The sequence below is a fragment of the Aphelocoma coerulescens genome (genome assembly GCF_041296385.1).
Source record: "Aphelocoma coerulescens isolate FSJ_1873_10779 chromosome Z unlocalized genomic scaffold, UR_Acoe_1.0 ChrZ, whole genome shotgun sequence".
Classification (NCBI taxonomy): Eukaryota; Metazoa; Chordata; class Aves; order Passeriformes; family Corvidae; genus Aphelocoma; species Aphelocoma coerulescens.
In genome coordinates this window covers 36,871,714-36,895,227 of record NW_027184085.1, presented here as the reverse complement: position 1 = coordinate 36,895,227, position 23,514 = coordinate 36,871,714, and positions in this window count along the sequence as shown.

Genomic DNA, 23,514 nt, shown 5'->3' with positions numbered 1-23,514 from the left:
TTCATATTTTGGAGTCCTCCCTACTGGCAGAGAACAGTCATTCACTTTGCTACATTATTTCTGTGCCTCATTTTTTCTTGATGCTTCTTACAAATTTTCTACTATAAACTGTGCCCCACCAGTAGCAGCCTTAATGCTGTAGCACTCTGTATGAAACAGATCTTACCTTTGGGAAATGTATTCTTGATAATGGTTTCAAAATGAGCAGCATTTTTCAGGTTTGGCAATCTGCAAACTGCATTTTCTCTAGCCTTTTTTCATGTTTTGTAACAGGTATGAAAAGCATCCTCCTTCTGTCTGACCACCAAGAAGAAACTGAAGTGTAATTAAGTAGTTAAGTAGTTAAACACAGTCCAGAAATCCCTCTGCAGAGGTAAGAAATTATAGAGGAAGAGTCACTTGCAGTGTTACCCAGGGAAAGGTTTCATAGACTTATAGAATAGTTTGGGTTGGAAGTGACCTTTTGAGGTCATCTAGTCCGATTCCTCTGAAATGGAAAGGGGCTCCTTCAACTAGGAGTGTTTTCTCAGAGCTCTGAATGTTCCCAGTGATGGCATATCTACTACTATCTGGGAAGCCCAGTGTTCCACCACTCTCTTCATATAAAGTTTCTTCCTTATACCTGAATCTACCTTCTTTCAGTTTAAAGCCATCACCCTTTATCCTGTTGCAACAGGCCATGTTAAAATGTTTATAGGCCCTAATTCAGTACTGCAAGGACACAGAGAGGTCTTCCCAGAGCCTTCTCTTCTCCAGGCTGAACAACCCCAATGCTTTCAGCTTTTCCTCACGCGAGAGGTGTTCCATCCCTCTAATCTAATATGCCACACACCTTTAAAGAACAGTAAGTCTTCTCATTTTTAACCACCTCTAGGCTCATTTTGTACACTTGCAACCTCTTTGATAGTTTCCTATGCTATAGTCCAGCCCCACATGCAGTCTGGAACAATATGCACCTTACCCAGACTTTTAAAAAAACTGATCAGCATCTTCCCAGTCATTTATCCCCATCTTCTGCAAATGCTTTTGACAATTTCTGCCTGTCAGAAGCCCCTGAATTTACCACTGGAAATAACACTCTTAGGTGGCATTTGGTATTTGGTTGACTGATACAAATGCAGAATAGAAGTAAGTGGGCAGTAGCAGCAGTGTTCCTTGTTTCTTCTCAATGAATTAAAGGTCAGCTTTGAAAGTTGAGGCTCATGATCAGTGAGGACATTCTTGTCTAGTATTCATCACTGTAAAAACGTGATAATGTGATAAAAATTTCTCAGTGGACAAGATCCTGGTTGGGGCTGAACAGCTGTACATTGCAAGGGAGACAGTATTTTGAATATGTCTGGAATAACTACATTTTCAAAAATGTTTACAATTTGCAATTACAGCATCAAAAATATATAAGATGTAGTAAGATTTATATTTGTGCCACAGAGCTTCAATAACACTGTCCCTGGCTTGTTTTCACAAGCTCTGCCATGTCCTCAGTCAGAAGAAATGCAGAGTTACTTCTGTGATGTCCTACAGGACCGGCTTCGGTAGCAGGAAAAGGCGCTCGCTGGGTGCACGTGCTGGTTCCTCCACAGAGGAGGCACTTCAGGGGCCCGATGGTCTGGCTCACGTTAATCTGGAGGCAAAGGAAAAGAGAGGGGCTTCTGGTCTGGCTTCCAACAGGTTTATTGTCAGAAGTTCAGCAACCAGAATAATAATAATAATAATAATAATGGCGCCGAGTGGCTCTCGCCCTCAGTTTTATAGGGGGTTTGAAAACTGCGGGGAAAGGGAAGGCAACCAATGAGATACAAGCCAGGGGGAGGATGCAATTCAACAAGAACCAATGGGGGAAACCGGGAGGCGGGAGTTACAACAAGGAGCCCATGAACAAGCGAGTAACAGAGAGCTTTCCCAAACAGGGGGAGGCAGTTTGAACCTGGGTGCCGCCCAGGGGGACGTGGCTTAGATCTCCGTGCCACCCATCGACCCACCTTCATAGTCACTGTCCTGGGTGGGGAAATCCACCCAAGGGAGAGCCCTGAATTGATTGACATTCGCTTGCTGGGCTGGGGCACCGCAACACTTCAACATAATTTTTGGAAGCACATGGGAGCTAAAAGCTTCTGGGATTTCTGTGTGACTAAAGTCATTTAGGTTCTTGGAAATTTTACTTTCCATCTATGTTTCAGATGTGGCAATAAAGGACAATGTAGTACATAGAGGGAAAAGATGGAGCTGTGACAATGAAGCATGAAGTAATTAAAAGTTCATTAAATGGGCTGGTAGGTATCCTAGACAGATGAAATAAGCCTTTGTCATTGTAAAAGGAAAATGCAAATAAGTATCACATATTTGAAACCAGTAACAAAAATGCAATTTGTAAATATTTCTTCTGTCATAACCCTTCATGTCTACCCTTTAATCTATTTTTCTAACCTTTATTCACATGTGAACTGCCACAGGGTTCCTCATATAAAATACCAGTAACTTGGGTCGTAAATGAATTAATTAGTCCTGTATCAGTACACAAGAAACTTGCCTAGTAGAAGCACTGGATCATCAGTACACGTTCAGGTACTTGCCAAACAGCTACATGCAAATGTTTATCTAATGGTGGGCCCTCAGAAGGAGAAAACTACAAAATTTGATCTACTGTCAGGATACTACTCCCTCCATCCTTCTGAGGATCTGACATGCTTTATGGATGTTAGGTATCAACTTATATACTCTCTAAGATGTAATGAGCATTAAAATTTTAATCAGGACAGGACCAAAGTGTACAGTCAAGCTGTAGCACATAGACAGCTCCTGAGGCTTCTTTCTAGCCTTACAAGCATACAAAGAGATGTGCCCCAGGGGAGGTCAGTAAGGACACGGGTTCCAGCAAGTGCTCAGCTTCTTTACGAGACACATTTTTCTTCTGAAATTTAGAGTCTGCCTTAACTAAAATACTGGTTGTGTATATGAAATTGATCTTTGCTGATGCTCTTAGTAGCAGCAGTCTTGTCTGCACAGTGGGGAAGGTGTTTTTTTTAGCTCAGAGATTAAATTAATTCACAGATGTTAATGAGGTGCTCAGACTCTGACAGTGCTGATGAGGACAGAGGCAGGTTGCAAAGTGGAATGGGCTGTCAGTGCTGATGCAGCACACCTGCAGGGCCCTCACACCCTATCTTTTTGGTAATTGGTGGTGCTGTCTGAAGGGCTTGTGCAGTGACACTGTGCCTGCTCCTTCACCATTAGGTCTCAGAGTTCATGGATTACCTACAGCTGTCCTCCTTGAGCACAGCCCTTGAAGCTAGTCTGCCCTATCCTTGTAGTTCAATAGCCTTTCCTGGGTAGAAAGGAATTGGCTTCATCTATCACTGCTTTGAAGTTTAATACAAATATTGTGAGTTAAAGAGGTTTGATCTTTTAATTGCATTGTTAGGAGGCATTTTAATTTGAGGAGAATGCATTTTAAAAATAATCATTTAAAAATAAATGTGTGTTCACCATTGGTTTTTTTCTGTCAAAAACCCTGGGAATAGTTCCAATGTGGGATTTAAAGACTTTCTGTATTTCTACCAAACAAAACCAGAAAAACCACAACCCTACCACCACCTTCCCCACCCCCACAACACTATAACACCCAAGTCCCAAAGCTCTTGATTTACTATAATATCAAGACTTTCCTGAAGTAGTTTGGCTGTGGTCAAAATGAAATTCCCTCTCTTGCTTCCAAGTGACCAGTTCTTTCCTATCAGCATGATAAACAGGGAGTGGGGTAGGATTTTTAAAGAAGGGAAAGTAGTGAATGCATCTCTCTCTGATTTACTTTAGTACAATTCTGGCTTTGCTGCTGTACTTGTGTCATCAGTTCACACTCTTGGGGTCGTGTCCCAAAATGTAGTCAGAAGTACCATGGACTCTTTATTTTTAACTGGCACATAATGTCATTCTTGTCAAGATGTTGTTTCTGGTCACAATAATTTTAACCTAATAGCTGATTCAAAGGCCTGTGTTGAATAGCAAAACAGTTTTTTGGTGTAAGAGTGATAACAGAATCACAAATACAGTCTAGGAGAAAAAATGCTCTCATCACATGAGGAGGATAATATTTACAAACTCCAAGTACATATAAATTACTTGAATAATTAGTTGATATGTGATCCAAAATGCAGAAAAGGAAAGCATTCACCTACTAATTATTACTGTCAGTTCAGAGGATTTATTCAAAATTCAAATTCCCTGGTTCCTAGTATGTATGTCAAGTGTCCAGCAAGCATAAGCAGGGTAAGCCTGAACTGCTCTCCAGCCAAATATGAGTAACAAAAGCTGGATGCAAACTGTATATTTTGTGTCTTTGAAATCACATTCACACATGACTATGATCTTTCATCTGCAGACATGCATTTAGTGATCACCATGAGTGTGCAGTTCTAACATTTATTATAAATTTCTTCTGAGTTCTTGTTAAGAAAGCATTAAAGAAAGAAAAGATCTAAAGAAATACTATTTGGTCTCAACAGCAGACAATGAAGCTCAGAATTTCTACATTTTCAATTTCTCAGCTTTGGAAAATTGATGTCTATATTGGGAAAATTAATAATGTTAGAAACGTGTTGTGGGTTCAGTTTGTAAACCGGGCAGAAACATCAATTCCAGTGTAGTGGTTTGGGCTGAAATACTCATTACTTACTTATTTACCTTCTGTGAGATAAGAATTAGGAGAAAGCAAAGCAGGCACAAAACTTAAAAGAATATAAAGAAGTTTATTAACAGACTAAAAGAAAGAAAAAAAAATCAGACCAAACGTTCAGAACACTTCTCCTCCCCCCACCTTTCTCTCTTCTCCCACTGACAATGTAAAAAGACAACCCTTGAGATGTTCAGTCTGTTTACCACTTCTATAATAATCTTTTTCAGTTCACTTAGGGAGAGGAGTCTCTCTTGCTCATGCTATGGAGGCATCTCCACAAGAAGTTCTCTCATGGCTTCAATGTCACAGAGAGACAGCCGCCCAGGTTGGTTCTCTGCTCGCATGTGAGAATCCCTTCCCCCGACTTACAGCTTTCCCCACAACTGTTTTCGAGGGTCCAGTCTTGAGCTACTGGGGTACCATTTTAAGGATGAGCTGTTCAGAAACAAAGGTTCTCTTCACCCATCTCTGGGAGCATCTTCATCTCTAGGAAAAGAGGCTCTCTTCCTCCCCTGGGGACAAAGGGGCCACATCAAATTACAGCTACTGTCATTTGCTTATTTCAGCACAGGTACTTTTGCTCACAATTACAGTTTGAATGCTCCAAGCCCCCATGCTTTCATGAAATTACAGTGGGTACTCTGATATATCATAGTCCATCACCACCATAGCTTTACAACAGAATTTCAGCTTCGAAGCATTTCCTCTTTCTCCTCCCTCAGGGTTTCAGCTCTTCCTTCTTCACTGACTTTGGTGTTTTCTTCTCCTTCCCTCTTCCTCAGACTCAGAACAGGACTGATGTCTGCAGGCTTCATCTGTTCTGGAGGAAACTTACAGCACTAAAAAAGGGTTAATCTCACCCAGGCCTTGCAGCTGGAATTCGCTTATCAGTGTTGGTCACATGAACTTTGCCGGGCATTGGGGCAGCTTCAGCTGAATCTTCAGCTGCACTGAGGGGGGCGGGGTGTGGAGCCGGGCCGCGCTGTCTGCACGTAACAGGGCTGTGGGGGGCCGCGGATGGAGCAGGGCTGCACGGCTCCAGGATAGCTGTGTCCTGGTCCAGCTTGGGCCGAGCAGGGCCCAACCTGGCCCCGCTGGGCCACACGGCCCCCAGAGTTACCTGTCCCAAAGCCGGAAGCAAGAGAGAGCTTTCCTGGGGCTTGTTCATTCTTAAATGTGGACTACAGACACATGTCAAGACTTTTTAGGTGGCTTAAAAAATTGTCAGTATTCCAACTAGCCAGTTGATATGTTCTGTTAGGTCGTAGAGGAAGCTGTAAGCACCTCTTTGCAAGAGAATCACTTCCGTAGCTATGCTAACCCATGCCAAAAAAAGGAGATACCATTGCCTGTCATTTTCTCATCTACGGAATATAGAAAATCTGTTCACACAGAAGGTCTGTGCAGTATGAATGAAGTGTGAGATGGGACCTGATTAGGACTGAAAAATATCCCTTCTCTGTAGTACCTCTACTGAACTTGAAATTTCCTGCAATCAGAAAGTGGCTAATAGTTTTTCTACATGGGTAGTGGCTAGAACTACAGGACTAGGTATTTAGAAAATGTAAAGCTATCCTTATCAGATCAGAGCTACATGAAGGAGAATTTAATATTTGTAATGTTTGTATAGAGATTTATCTCAGAGCCACTTCTTTCATTTATATTATTTCCCAGTCTAATCTAATATTTGCTTGGAATCTTCCTTGTGTTCAATACTTCTTAGAACTGTAATAAATAATCCAATTCAATTTAGAAAATAATAATGTTTTCCTCCAAATTCTAATAATCCTCTGATACAATCTGTCCCAGTTATAGTAACATGTAGTAATTTCCTTTCCTTTTCAATTTCTTTTCCCAGTCATTTTTTCTTTTCAATCCTGTTTTTTTATAAGAGGTTCTTTTGTTCCAAGGGTTTGTAACAGGTTGGCAAGGCTTTTTTGAATTCATGGTTCCATCATATTGTTTTCAATTTCTTTCTTTAATGTACTAGATATTAGACCTGAAAAATAATGCATAATCACTAATGGATATTAAGTGCTGCCCAGCACAAACTTTTCATTCATTCATTTAAAGAGATATGTAATAGATGTCCTGGTTGTTTCTTCTTGTTCAGTTATCTTGTGCAGTGCATACAAAAGAGAGCTGTGTGGATTCCTTATCCTTTTCAGGTAGTAGGGGCAGAAGTTGCACAATTTTTATTAACACATGGATCATAGCAGATCTCCAATAAAATGGACCTGCTTCATCCTTCAGAGTTCCTTTGCTGGACTGAAGCTAGCATGTGGTATTTCTCTGAAAACTCCTGAGTAATTTTTACTGTTGTAAAGGTCACCTTCTGTCTTAGATACTTTGAAACCCCTGGGGATCAAGTTTAAAGAGTTGGTCCACCCCGCTTCTGGTTTTTTCTAATAGTTCATTTACTTTTTATACAAGCTAAACCCCTCCAACATAATTTACTAGATTCATAGTGAATAAGTATTGATATAAATAGCTTGGTATTTTTATAAGCTACTGTTTAATGGCCTCAGGGTTGTGGAGAGAAATTAAGGAAAACAAGTTGTGTTAGTTAATACAAAGGTTCATAAAATGCATGTTCTAGCCATGTTTTCATCAGGGGCAGTCATCAACCTGTCAAGCCACTCAGACATGGACTGAGAACTGCCTTCTTAGCCCTGTACATTGAGGAGAGAGATTCATCCATGGGATGGTGTCAGAATGGCTGATAATAACTAGAGCTTTCTCAGATGTAGATCTTATGTTCCATCTTCAGAGAAGGTATTAAATTTCTTAACCATGTGGGAAATGCCACTTAAATGTTTTTCCAAGCAAGGAAAGCTCTATTCTAGCAATGATGGCTCACACAAGCAGCTCTTTTCTAGACATCTGTTATGGTTATTTTAGCTATAAACAAACTTCCCTCTCTATGTGTTCAGCTTTCCAAAATTCCCTTGTAACATTATGCAGAATGCATGTTTGTTTCTCAGTTGGCTTTGGACCCTGGCTGACTTTTTACTTGAATGCCAAGCCACATGCTTCCAATTTATCAGATCTTCCAGAGGTGTTCTCCATTTTTCTTCATTCACCCTCTCCTTTCTCTGATGTGGGTACAGGTATCTAACTAGCTTTTGTCATTACATCCACAATTTAGGGATTTGTTTCAGGGGTGCGTGGTGCTTGAAAACTTTAGCCCAAATTTTAGCCCAGTTTCTCCAATTTAAATCTTCTGCTTCTGTTGAATGAATTATCACTTCTGTAGAATAGTGCCTTCTCAGCACAGTGTAAGCATCAGGTAAACATTGACACAGTTTTAATTAGAGTAGCTTAAAGGAACTTTTTTTACTGTAGTAATTATTTTAAGAGTACTACAGATATTTGTAACTTCAAAGAGAAATAAAAAGCAGAAGTTTCAGCATAAATTGTAAAATAACATAATATTACAGGCTTGTGTGGACCTACACATTATGTGTGCAGATGGGATCCGATCTCTTCTGATATGTATTTTTTTGACTAGTTAACATGTGTGGAGGCCAAATAATTCTCTAGAAAAAAAATAATGGCTTTTCTATGGGATAGATCTTACAAAGCATAAGCTCAGCAAAACTGCTTCCCAGGATAGCCATGGACAGCTTAACTTCCTGGCATAATCTTATTCTACAAAGTCAAATAACATTTTTCTTTCCTAAACTAAAGTAAGTTTCACTTAATCAAAGTAAATTTTGCTTAATATTTCTTTTTGCTGTTAAGGGACAATAAAGAGGTCAGTGATCTGTTCAGCTGAAAAGTTCTTTTTCTGTTTTGCTGGAGTTTTATGTCCTTCTGCTAGGAGACTCAGTATTGAACTGTAAAATGTTTATTATGCTAAGGACACTACTGTTAGTGAATCATTGGATTACTATTATGATTGCATTATTATTAAATATGGTTTACAATAAAAATTAAATAGCAATATGAGAAAGAACATGTGTTATAATGTCATAAGAGTGTACCCATTTAAACCATGTGCCCAGGCATTAAGCCAGAGAATGTTTGATTGTTATCCTCAAATATTAAGTGTGCTTATGTCTCTCCTAGTAGAACAAACAGAACATTTAGAATCTGGTCATGACACCTCCATTTTGTGCGGTATAGAAATATAAGTAGGACGTGGTGGTCTCAAAATTGTTTAAAACTTATTCCCAAATATCTCCTCTTCATCTACAATAGTGACTAATTGTAACACAATTTTGCTTTTTGTTCATGGTGCATTAGTGATGCATTCATGTGTGCATCAAGCTGAGATGACAAAATAGAATATAATAGTCTAATTTTTCAAAGGACCTAAAAGCCTCAGGCCTGTATTTTGAATGCAGCTTCATACTCAGGGTGCTTGTTGCTTCTTTTGATGATGACTCTAAGAGCACAATTGCAGCACCCAAAACCCCCAGAAATCTCTCAGCTAGCAAAACTAAAAGTGTCAGAGTGAGAGATTTATATTGTTGAGGAACTCACACTTGCTTAAGTCTGGAACCATAAGGGAGTATTTATGTTGCCCTATGCCTAGGCAATAATTTATAAAACAAAAACAAACCCACAAACAAACCCAGAAACACAACAAGACCCACCCAAAAATAAGCCAAGCCAGAAGTCTCTAGCCTGTACATACTTAACCCTCATTTAATTGTCTATGAGTTATTCATTATACACATGTGAACATTTCCAAAACTGAGTTTGTGCTTTCAGTAGAGCTTTTTCAGAATTAACCTGAAAAAATATAAATGCACCTTTAATGCAGCTATGAAGAATTTTTCTAAAATCTAATAATTTAATAATTAGGCCTGTATTTGATAGCTCTAATGAAAAGATACAAAAACATAGATCACAACACATCTCTCAAGAATTTATCATCCTTTGCCCTGAAATATTCAAATTATGATCCATATTCCTCTGAGGCAAAATAAACAGGCCCACTTTTTAAAATACTCCTCAGTCTGTTGGTTCTGTAATAGCCACTCAGACAATGGAGACTATTTATGCCTACCCACATGAATATTCTCTTTAGAGAAACATTGCTACCACATCATGATAACATCAGTGTTGTTGCTGTCCTTTTCTTTACTTCCACCCTCATTTCCGAAAGATATCTCATAACTAACAAAAAATACACTCTGCTGCAGATGGACATTGTTAGTATTTCTATTGTAGATCTGCATACACAGCAAAACCCAGTATTTTCATGTTCATCTTCACTGACATATTTAGAGAAGATTGCAAGTTCATGTAGACTGACCACTAGGGGATCAGAGAGGAAACACAGCTAGACATGAGGGCAAGCTGCTAGAGAATACCTGCTTAAAGGTAGCTTCTCAGTTTCTCAGAACATTTCATGTCCAAAGAAAGCCTAAATGTACTGTTGCTCTAAAATGTTGAAGAATTTTTTGCTGTCACTCTTGCAGACCAGACTAGGTGGTAGAAAACTCAGTGAGGAATATGGAGTCCTGCACATGGCTTAGATGTGTCATGTCACCCTACAATGTACATTATGATATGAAGGCTGAACAGGAAATCATGTCTGCAGATCCATATGGCCACAATCTGCCAAATATAAGGGTTGGTGAATCTAACTAAAGCTTGTTAAAATGGTGACTGTTCCAGCAGCCTGTTGTTGCCCAGTCCTTCTGTGCAGTGTGAAGTATAATAAAACTGTACATGTACACCATGGCATTAAAATTCTCATCTCCGTGGAAGGAATGAGAATAGGTCACAAGGGTTTTCTCCTTATCTAGGTATCTCTCTGGGTATACCTTTGACATATTCATGAATAACATATGAATTAAAATCAGTCATTTTACACAGAACACAACTGTAACTTATAAAGATTGATGGGATATTTAAAATAATATGCTAACCTTTTTCTAAGGTGTCTAGGTAACCTGATACCTACTTTATTTGCAGCATTCCCTGCACTGAATTTATTTAGATGAATGAATCTATTCTTGGTTATTTCATGCTATATTTTTATGTACAAGACTTGACTGGATGCTATAGTATAAAAACACAGTGCTGCTTTAATTTGGGAATTCACAGAGCTCAATTAAACATTGGAAATATATATTCCAGATAGCCAGAATGAAATCTTAACTAGCCATGATGAAAAATAAGAGATCACTGAACACAAACATGTTTAAACAAGAACTATGTCTATTTTGTTGTCATAAAATTTTGTTGAATTTTGTTTTAGTGACTCAGTTGTGGACTTTGATAAAAAATTCAGTTAGAACTGCAGTTACAAACATGAAAAATAAACCCTCAAGCCTTAACTTGCTGCAAATGGTCATTTGAAATACGAGTATCTTTTCCAAAGAACTGATGAAACGGAGTTATTTTTAATATTTAGAAATTATGGAGAAGGAAAGAACGAACTTTCCACGTCATTAGTTAGCTTATCATTAAGCATGTAGAGTGTTTGATTTCTTTCTTCTACCCATCTTCCATCTAAGCTCTGTTTTGGAAACAATGTTACTGGTGGACTTCTGCCCAGCACTTTTCATATAAGCCTATACCGAGTGAAAAAGTTTTGGATATGTTCAATATACATCAAATTATACTCTGATCCTTTTCATTCCTTTTGAAAATGTTTCTGTTTTCTGAATACATTGCAGCACTCTTTTGTACTGTGTACAGATATTCAGGTTTTGCCTGGAGTTCTCCTTTGGGCTAACACATGTCATGCCGCAGTGGAGATCTGATCTCATGGAAATGCAAGGAGCATTGATGAACTCTGTCATTATGTAGCTATCTTAAATTGTGGGATATAGGACCCATGACTTCCAGTTTTAGGTTCACAAAGCTATTAACTGGAGAAGGATAGTGCAGGAATCCAATATGTGTGCTGTTAACTTGATACAAACATAATAAACAATTGATGAGACAACAATTGACAGAAAATTATTTTGGAGATTTACATTACACAAGACATCTCTGGTCTGTAAACAGATATGAAAACTGATCTCAACTGGTATGTGTAGAACCACTAATTTTACCTCTTGAGTTGAACTCAAATAATTTGAGAATGTTTAATTTTCAAATATTTTATTTTATAGTCCTCCAAAGTGGGAAAGTGGCATAACTTTTTTTCATCTTGTAAGGAGTGAAATGGAAAAAAACAAGAAGAGTTCTACTTTCATATAGTTGCAGGTCATTGATGTCAATGAGAAAAAGGGGGAAGGCCATGTTCCAATTACAAGCTGACTGGATACATGCTGGGGTAAGACAGTTCAATGTCCTGCCTTTTGCATATTGCTGCATCTGAGTTGGCAGGTTCTACAATACTTAGAGGAGAAAAAGAGCTATTATCTTTAAGCCATTACTAGCCCCAAAAACTTGCCCAAATGGTTTCTTGGATCTGCCTTGCTACTATGACAGCTATCTGGATAAAAAATTTGATATTACTGTGTAGGTTCATGGGTGCATTATAAAGCTGTAGTTCCTTTAATAAGCTGTTAGAAAAACATGCAGAATATCACTAGGATATGATTGCTATTGGCATCAGAATGCATTTTTTGTTATTCTTTATGGAAAGCAAACAATTTAGTACTCAACTTTCTCAAGGAAGAAAGCCTAATGTGAGTAATTATTGATTAGTCAGTTCAAATACTAAGAAATTACTGAAACAGATATGAGCCGTGATACATTCATGTATTTGTATAATTTTTACTGGTCTGTATTTTGCAGTCTTTTACAGCTATTTACCAGTTTCATTCAGCAATCACTTTTTATTCTCTTCACCATTCCAGATTCATCTTTGCAAACCCAACTGGAAATCCCCATTAATTAGAGAAAAAAAAAACAAATACTTGACTAATCAGCTGTTAACGATCAGATTACAGTAACATGTTTTTAAAATCAAATTGGAGGAGGGGAAGGGAAACCCCTTAACAATTCATGAAGTAGGTAGTAAATCTAACTGACAGAAGATAAACTTCTCCAGCATTGAGGCAATGAAAGTGGTGTTGATCTATATAGCTGCAGATGTGGCTCCAGGGTGCAATCTGTCCAGCTGCTCAATATCAGTGCTGCCACATGAGCACTGCAACAGGGAAGATAAATAATAAACCTCTTAGTCAAAGAGATAAATACAATTGGCAGCTGCTAATTTTCTCACCAAAAGCCTGTTGGTTCCTGTTGTTAGGGAGAGTACTTCTGTTAGGTATCTGATGAACAGAAATAGAGGAACCTCTATTCTAGAACCTCCTTCTAGAAGGAAGACCTCCTCGTTAACTATCTTAGGTATGTGAGGAAGGATTTTGGAATTTCATCTTCTAGCTTGCAGGTGGTTATGCCAAAGGATACCCTACAAAGATGGCTGTGCAGGAAATTCAGATAGTTTAAAGTTTAACTCCACTGAAAACAAAGAAGGCTGTTTACCTTGACAGTATGACTTCTACTTCATGAGCCTGGCAGAACCTCATGTGCAGAACCGCCAAATCCAGGACTTGGTGGAGATAGGCCATACGACGTTTTTCCTCTGTGGTTATCCTAGAGGAAGTCAGTACAATGATTTTGGTTACACACCTGAAGCATGTGGAAGATTCAGGTGCAAGCAGTTCATTTTGGTTGATATGTGATTATTAAAGAACAGATGATTAATTATGGAAGCCATCCCAGGCTACCCATGGGATGTCTTAAAATTTAAGCTGTATGGTTGAAATAATTTCAAGATGCCTTTCTGGAGACTACAGATTAAATCCAGTCATTAAATCCTGGATTCATTGGTGTAAATTTTCTAATCCCAGAAGCCAATTACTAAAATATTTCGCCATTTTTCCCTGTATACCTCTTATTGAAGAAAGTAGAGAAAAAGCTTTCATGTTTTTAAGGAATTTATTGTGTTTTTAAAGACTTTGCTTCCAGAACAAATCACTGAAAATCTTGCATTGCTGGTTAATAGGAAGTCACATTTGATGGATTACTGAGGTTCATCTAAATAATATTACAATGTTTCCACCTTAATTTTGTCTTGGAGCAAGAGATTGAAAAGCTCCCAGTGTAAACTTACCAAGACTGAGTGTGGGCTTTAAAAATTGAATAATAAAATGAAATCCTCTGGCAGGCAGGTGTAAGGATACTGCCTGCAGTACTGTGTTTTTTGATGCCATCCAGTGAGATAATGAATCCATGTCTATGGAAATTGATTCATTAATATTTCATTGAGTCAGCTTCACTACAATTCATGAACTGCCCCTAGAAATTCAATAAGTGAATTCAATGAAATGCAGAGCTTAACAAATCTGGAGCAAAAAGTAAAAATACTATGAGTTGGTAATTACCAGTGGAATTTGCTGTGCAAAGTGAACCTTGGCAACAGGATTTTATGTGTGTATTTTATCTTCAGGAAAGCCTAAACAAAACAGCTGCTAACGTGTGTACACATGTGGACCCAGGGAGTGATATTAAAGAAACGCTGAACCGGATAGGGTTTTAAAAGAAAAAAAAAATTACCTCTTAATGGTTTTGCTTGTTTGAAATTTAAGCCTGAGCAGGATTAGTGTTTTTCAGTGGTAGCTGTCCTTATAATGGGCTCTTGCTACACAGTACTTTAGCCTTGGCAGGTCTAACTGCAGAACCCAATGCACACATTGTGACACAAGCTTCACACTTCTGTCTCCATTGTGAAGTCTGTGGGAAAGAAGTTTTACACAGCAGCACACAATGAAGCTTGCTATTTTGCTACATTTTGTTCAGTTAAAGGATGTGGGACAGATGTGAACATTTAAGCCATCTTGGAAGAAACGTTGAACATGGTACATAGCTGAGGTTTTGGGTCAGAAACACATGCGTGCCAGAGCTCAATTCACCATGCAGAATTGGCATCAAGGAGACTGATTAGGAAAAGAGATTCAAATTACGTTGTAGACTAAGTAATTGGTCTTTGAGTGTTCCTAAAAAGGGACTGATAAATAATTTTATTTTCATTTTGTATCAGTGTCTCCAAGACCATGTCTGACTAACCTATATTGATGTCTTGTAATTAAACCATGCTTGATATGCTTACGCTGCAGTGGTGCATACTGAGTTGCATGTTAGACATTCCAGATAAAGTAATTATGCTATTTGTCACTGTCATGATTAATGTGTGACAGCTGTTATGACAGCTGTGCCACTGTTTTGTCACAACACTATGTTCATCCATAACAAAATTAGGTGTCTCATTCGAAGGTACACAGTTGCTACTATTTTCCTAAGAAGTAAACAATGAAGAAAACTGAGAAGGAATATTACATGAACTCTGTGACAAATAAGAGAAATGACATCTCTATTTTTTCCTTAAATGATGCTTGCTTGCGTTAGAAATGCAGATAGCTCACCTTTGCAAACAAGCTGTCAAACAGAGCCAATCCACAACTAATCTAGCAAACAAGGTCTTTCTATGTGGAAGGATTGCTTCGTAATTTGAATATACCTTGTCAGGCAAGGCTTTAGATGTTATCTAAATTACCATTGGCTGTAACAGTTGGGGAGGGGGGTTGGGAAAGGGAGAAGTTGGAAGAAAAATAACAGGGCTTGGTAGGCACATCATCCTCTCCTTTAGCAGCCAGTCAAGCAAAGCAAAAGAAATAACACATGCATACCTCCGATTGTTTTAAACTAATTGCAGTCAAACTCCAAACTGGATCTTAAACCATCTAATTAAATACTGTTATTAATGTTACCTAATATTGTTTCTTATGAATCACTGTAACCAGATTGTAACAATTAAAGAAAGTGATGTGAAGAGACAGATGGCTAAAAGAAAGCATTGTTTCATTATCCTATAAGTTTTGCTGACATGCTTATTGTGCATGCTGTTTAAGTACAGAAGAATATACTTTGGCTTCTTTTCTCTATCCTAGAGAAGCCGTGAAAGATGAGTCTTAGAGTAGGAAGGCATGTGTATTGCCAAAAATGAAGATTTACATTAGAGAGAACAGGTCTATTTAAAAGTAAGAAAGGCTATTTCTTTTTCTTATAAACTCAATTGGAAATTATAAATATGTTTTAATTGTATCCCATTTTCTCCACAACTTAATTTGGATGAGACATCCATGGTGTATTTCACTGCTCTAAGCTGCTTTCAGATGCAGAAGAAGAGTACCCATGCTGTTAATTGTATTTTATCCCACTACTAGACATTCTATGTCAGATGTCATAAGCAGTGTGTAGTGCTTTTTGTGGCTCAGTACTTACACCTGAGCCAAGCAGACTCTTTGGAATTATCTGTAAAAATGTATCTTTGTTCCTAACTGGTGAGAGAATGCATCAGGGAATTTCTAATTCAGTTCAAAAAAATATTTAGTGCAGAGACAGATTTTGTTTCCAAAGATAATTTCAAGATTTTGCAAAGAAACGAGTTTTTTGTCTGTTGGAAATAAAGAATGTCATAAGTAAATATTGTGGCACAAGTGTATATATTTATGTGTTGAATGAATGACTTAATATAATTGCATAAATATAGGTTACTTGAGAAAAATCATTAAGTTAAAATATCTGAATTTTAAATACTTTTCCACTTCTTCTTAGAAATGTGTGTGAGATCATTGTAATGTATTTATGCCACTGGTTATAAACACAGTAGAACATGAGAACATGAGAACATAGATTAAAAAAATTGCTTAAAAAATGAAACCACAATCCTAGGTTCATATGCCTTATGTTCTAGTATTTTTAAAAGGCTATGTATAAACTCATATAAGGAAAGAGAGTCATTGCAGCATTTGCATAGAAAGTGATAAATAGCAGGTGTGTGCAATTTCCATATGAAGATATATATACATTTTATAGTCATCTTATTAATCATGCTCTAAGGGAAAATACACAAATTTATCTCTTCTTCTTCTCAGCATTAGTTGTAGCTGCAGACAGGAAGAAACTGTTCTGATGAGTATCAGTCTGGACAATCCAGTATTTTAGATTAACATAATTTAAAACTAAAACTCATCCCCTTCCCATTTTGCCTACAAGTGTTGAACATTTGCTGTGAAAAGAAAGCCTCCTAAGCTATTCAGTAATATTTTAAAATGTAGAAGAATCATCCTTGAGAGAAAAAACTTTTCACAATGATAAAATCCAACTTTCAATAACAAACATACCTTCAAATTAAGCCAGGCCAAGCATGAACTTTGTTGAGGGCATCAACAACACTTTTTTTTTTGTTTACACAATGAACAGATTATTTTTTTTTAATTCTACCTGTAACTCTCTAAAGTAAATGTTTTTCCCTTTAATTTTCCTTTAATTTTTTCTCCTTCATTTTGCTCTAAGTCTGGCTTGGAAATTAATTTTTACCTGAACATTGTCAACTTTCTAGAAAGATCTACTGGAAAGATGGTCTTGATCATCCCTCTTCCACAAATTTATTCAAAACTGTTGCTGGTTCAAACTATGATGCTTACATGTAGGAATTGCAATAAAGATGTGCACCTGGACATATATAGGAACAAAGATTGTGAATCTTTATTGCAGACTGTTGCAGAGCTTTCTATGCTTATGAAGGGACTTTGAAACCTTCACTGTTAATTGCTGCTTACAGTCAACTTAGCAGTGATCCTATCACACAGGCAGAAGGATAGAGATGGCACACTGTGGTTCAAGGAGGTAATGTATTTGCATAAGATGAGTCAACAGTTAAGGAACATTTCTAGTGACATTTGTAAGTAACATTTCTCATTTATATTTAAACAATGTTGTCACAAGTGTGTGCTATAACAAGTTTGCAGATCCAGCCTTCTGCTGACATTTGTGACTGAACCATTTCAAATGTTTGAATGTATTTTGAATCATACTGTTGTTATTATTATGTGGGTGGACTGAATATAATGTCTTACTTACCCTTAGGGTGAAACAGAACAGAAGGTGAAGCTTTGGCAGACAGAAGTCTCTGAACACCCAGCCTGACAGTGTCAGGATTGCTGTCTGGGTCTGATGTGGCATTTAAGTAAAACCTTATGAAATGAAGGCCTTGTTGCCTTTGTAAAATTATGGCTCAAGCCTGTTACTTTGGCTAGAGAAGGACTATGAGAAAAGTCCATAAGAAGAAAAACAATTAGTTTTTACCCATGAGAATATAGTATCAACAGAACCAAGAAAGTTAAACCGTAGAAGGAGAAAACAGCATCATATCTGCCTGTTATTTTTCTGAATGCTTGAATGCTTATACTATAGGTAGCCAATGGTAGTATGTTGTAGTTAGTAATAGCCAATGAGTCTATTGTAGTAGTTTAGCAGCCAATGAATCTGTAACCCGAATGATAACATACAAAAGGTGTATAAAAGAGGCTGCTTTTTTTAATAATCAGCTTTTTGGCCCTTGAAAGAAGCACTGTTTGTGTGTGTCGTGACTGCCCCAACAGTGACAGTCTAACAAAGAGGAAACAGATTTTACGTGCAGTAGGACCAGTGTATTGATTTCTAGGAGCACTGGCAAGGCTCGTCCTGAGGAGGAGGTATGACATGTAGTGTGATTACTTTTTAACTTACACTGTTGTCTACATTTTTTGTATACTGTATACCCAAAAAAGGAAATAAAAAGGAACCACTTTCCTGAGAGAAGCCCCACTCTGTCTATCTTCACTCCATTTTTTTGTCATCTTATGGCAGCACAGAATAAGGGCAACTAAACATCTTAGAGTGAGTTGATTTTCTGAAGGATGGAATGCAGACAAAGTGCTCACTCTTTTGGGAGAGGAAAACAGAAAACAATTCTGTGTGTGCTTTCCTTGGGAATACAGAAGCAATTTTCAAAGATTTTTTAACAATTTACTTTTAGCTGAGGTTGTACAATATGGCAAAAGTGATCCAAATTATCTTCTTGTATCCTTGAAATTTTCATCTAATCTGTGGAAAGGACTAGAGAAATTCTAAAAAACTACAAGCATGTGATAAGAATTAAGAGTTTCTGCTGTGTAACCAGTACTGAATGAAACATACTATCAATTCCAAAAGTAAAATATTTTACTGGTTTAGATCATCTACCAGTAAAACTATGAGGTTTGATAATCAAATGACTTCTAATGACAGGGAAATTTGAGGCAACAGACTGAAAATAACAGGCACATTATCTGATTTTAAAGATATTTTAAAAAGCAGTGATGCTTTTAACCTCATTTAGGATTAGTTTTCTAGGAGCAAGAGAGTAGAATTTGAATGCATTTAATAGGAGGATGCAGTGAGCAGACTATATTTAACAAGTGGCATGTTAAGTCTAGGAAGGAAGTGTGAGGGACTGTGAAATTTAGATGGGAAACAGCTTTTATACATCTTTGTTTCGCAATTTACAGTGCAATAAAGGAAACAAACAAAAAAAATCAGAAAAAAATAGCTAAATATAATTTTGATAATAATAGACTGATAATTTAATAAACTACAAATTTTTGTAATTAAGTAGAACGCAAATAGACACCAAACTAGAAGAATTAATTCCCCCTATTTCTCCTTGCTTTAGTTTGCAGACAGCCTCAGATAGTGGGAAGACTGATAGTGTGTAGTGCCTGTGTGTTGGTCAGAAAAACTTAGAAAAACTTACATAAACCAAACTAGAAAGACTGTATTTCTTAGGTGAAAAAGTACAGCAGCTTCCATGAATTCATCAGCTCAGAGATTAAAATGGATTTGAACAAGTGTCATAGGTTAGCAAGCATACTCCCAGAAGGGATGGCCTTGCTAAGGGGTGCTTACAGTTTCCTCTGGGACCTGATAGAACCTATCAGCTGGCCAGTTTGAATATGGACAATTCTTTAAGCCACTTAAAGCTGTGATCGACATTTAAGAATTGACAGACTCCCCCCCAGCTCTCTCTCTTGTTTCCAGTGCTGGGACAGGTGGCTGCGGGCCCCATGTAGGGGCCAGAGGGCCTGGCCAGGCCCTGCGTGGGCCAGGCTGGGCCGGGCCACGGCCATCCTGGAGCCGATGGACCTGTTCCAGCCGTGGAACCCCCCCCACTGCTTTGCCGTGGGCAGCCGGAGCGGCTCGGTTCCCCCCCCTCTCCACTGTGATAAGAAAAATTCAACATTCCAGCTGCACAGCTGCAAGGCTGAGGTGAGATTAACCCTTTTAGTGCTGTGAAGAGCTGAAAACCTGAGGGAAGAGAGAGAGGAGATGTTTAAAGCTGAAATTCTGTTGTGAAGCTATGATATATCAGAGTATCCTGTTGTAATTTCATGAAGATCTGGGGGGTGGAGTGTTCAACTCACAAGCAAAAGCACCTGAGCTGAGATAGGCAGATGCTGACAGAGCTGTAATTTCATGAGAAGTTTGGGCAAGGAGAGATGGACGTGATGAGGACTTTTGCTCCAAACGGGAAAGGAGAAAATCTCAGTCCCTAGAGATGCTCCCAGAGATAGTCCTAACAATGAAGATGAGGAAGACCCTTTGCTCCCAGGGAAAGAGAAGGGCCTCTGTTTTTTGTTTCTGAACGGCTCAACCTTAAAATTGTACCCCAAAAAACTTCAAGAGTGGACCCTCGAAAGCAGTTGCGGGAAAAGCTGCAAGTCAGGGGAAGGGACTCACATCGTGAGCAGAGAGACTCCTCTTCCTAAATGGACTGAACAATATTTGGAAGTGGGTGGCTGTCTCCTTGTGATAATGTTTTCATAGCACAAGCAAGAAGAGACTTCTCTTTCTAAATGGACTGAACAAGGTTATTATGGAAGTGGTAAACAGACTGAACATCTTAAGGGTTGTCTTTTTACATTGTCAGTGGGAGAAGGGAGGAAGGTGGGGAGAGGAGGAGAGTTCTGAAGGTGGTATAATTTTTTTCCCCTCTTTTAGGTCTGTTAATAAACTTCTTTATGTTCTTTCAAGTTTGGTGCCTGCTTTGCATTTCTCCTAATTCTTATCTCACAGAAGATAAACAGTAATGAGTATTTTAGACCAAACCACTACGCTAAATTGGTGTTTCTGCCCGGTTGCAAACCCAACCCACTACAACAAGCAAACACCATCTCTGACTATTGGATAAAGATTACTAGTATTTTTCAAATAATATAGGTTACTCTGATTTCTGCAGGTAGCTTGTAACTGGTAAATCCATTTTACCATCTGGCTAAATGTAAATAAAACAATTGTATCTAGTTATTTATTGAGTAGAACAGGAAACTATATATGGCATAAAAACCACAATTCAACAGAGCAAAATTTCTTGTATACTTTCAGGCTATATCAAAGTCGGTAATAGAATATTTTATTTAAACAATTAAGTATATAGCTTAAGTATTGCTTTCATGAGTTCAGGCAGCATAGGCTTACATCTCACAATGCATGCCCCTCATGTTGCAGAATATTAGCATTTTAGGTTAGCTGATAGGGAAAATGAGACCATAAGTGGGTGGCACTTACTCAGTGTACAAATGCAGAAGAGACCAAAGAGCTGTGGAAGTAGGCACCACATACTCTTTCCCTGAGGTTGTAGGAAATAGCAGCAGTGGCAAGTCACAGGACACTGATCATGAAGAGGAGGAAAAGCATCCCTATGACTGGCACTGTTCATGAGGAAATTACTGTTTCCTGACCTTGACTTTCTTGAAACTTTGTTGTTTGGAAGTCTTGAAGATTTAAAATATTGTCTGTTAAGATCAGAGAAAGGGTGGGTGGGGCTGGGGTAGAATAGTGTGTCTTGTTTTGCTTTTTTTAGATATGGTTTTCCCTTAAACTTCAGCCAGACTTGGGTTAGTTTTCTAGACAATGATGAAGTCTGAGAATTCCAATACAGAGTGACATTTCACAGGATCATATTGACTGCTTGTTCGTGATCTGGTGATTAAACATGTTGTCCTTGCCCACTCTTACTGGAGACACAAATGCTAATTGTTCTCACCTAGTTCATTGGTAGAGACGCATACCCTGTTATCTTGAGATTTTAACACAAAGAAGCAAAGTCACAGATAATTCCATGGTATAGGCCTAATCTGTTCTCAAGGTTGATGAACTTATAATATATGCAAATACAAACATTTTCAGAGAATCTCAGAATATGCTCATTTGGAAGGGACCCACAAAGATCATCAAGTCCAACTCCTGTCACTGCATAGGACCATCTCCAAGAGTCACACCATGTGCCTGAGAGCAGTGTCCAAATGCTTCTTGAACTCCCCTGACACAACTTCAGGCCATTGCCTGAGGTACTGTCACTATCACCACAGAGAAGAGATCAGTGCCTGCCCCTCCTCTTCCCTTCAAGAGGAAGTTGTAACTGCAATGAGGTCTGTCCTCAGTCTCCTCTTCTCCAGAACAGACCAAGTGGTCCCAGCCACTCCTCACACAGCTTCTCCTCAAGGCCTTTCACCATCTTTGTTGCCCTCCTTTGGACACTCTCTAATAGTTTAATGTCTTTGTCATATTGTGGCACCCAAAGCTGCCCCCAGCACCCGAGGTGAGGCTGCCCCAGTGCAGAGCAGAGTGGGACAATCCCCTCCCTTGCCCGGCTGGCGATGCTGTGCCTGATGCACCCCAGGACAGGGTTGGCCCTCCTGGCTGCCAGGGCACTGCTGACTCATTTTCAGCTTGCCAGGACCCCCAGGTCCCTTTCCATGGCACTGCTTGCCAGCATCTCATTCCCAGTCTGTCCATAAATCCAGGGTTGCCCCATCCCAGGTGCAGAATCCATCACTTTCCCTTGTTGGGAAACTTCATATGGTTGGTGATTGCCCAGCCCCCTGATTTGTCAAGGTCTCTCTGCAGGCCCTCTCTGCTTTCAAGGGAGTCAGCAGCTCCTCCCAGTTTTGTATCATCTGTGAACTGGCTCAATATCCCTTCCAGTCCTGTGTTCAAGTAATTTATGAAGATGCTGAAGAGCACAGGGCCGAGGATGGAGCCCTGTGGAACCCCACCAGTGACAGGTCCCCAGTCTGATGTCACCCCATTCACTATAATCCTTTATGCCTGACCCACGAGCCAGTTGCTCACCCATCCCATGATGTGTTTATCCAGCTGTGGGCTGGACATTAGGTCCAGAAGGTCCTGAGAGACAGTATCAAAGGCTTTAATGAAATCTGAAAAGATCATCTGGCATCCCTTGATCAGATGGGTGGGTTACCTTGTCATAAAAGGATGTCAGGTTTGATAAGCAGGATTTTCCTCTCAAGAAGCCATGCTAGCTGTGACCAATGACTATGTCATCTTTCAGGTGTTTTTCAATACCTCCCAGAATATTTTTCTTCATTTTCCAGTTTTATGCATTGTGCTAGATATATCTTAAAGACTGTACATAAACTGTTTAATTCTCATCATGATTTTTGTTTCTCCTTGCATTTTTGTTTAAATATAGCTGCTGAAGTCATGATAACTTTGAATATTGTGTTCACATTTTCTCATTTTCATTAGGATGTTATGTAAGTAGGGCATTGATCTCATGATTACGTATATGTTAGTCTTTAATATTGCACATAAATCGGAAAAATAAGACATATTGGATCCAGAGAAAATGCTTGGTTAATGCACCAGCTTTCTAATAGCACATCTAGATATACCTCCACAGCATGATATTATGATATGTAGACATACCCTGAGTGATTGTTAAAGAAAATTAAGAGAGTGAGCCAGAAAAGCGAAGGAATTAATTTTTAGGAATTTAATTTAAGGAATTAATTTCCATTAATTTTATTTCATTTATTTATTATTTTTCAAAAGCTTCTCAGCAAACCAATGATCTTATCTTAAGGCAGGAGGTAATAAAAGTGATAGACTACTCTAGGCCATAAACTCCTAATCTGTTTTAAATATATTAAAGACTACAGAAAGTGAAAGATCAAACATACAGCTACTGAAAAGTTCAGAACAACCACATTTATTTCAATATTTAAGCCCATGTGAGTTTGCTTGTGATTCTCAAAATA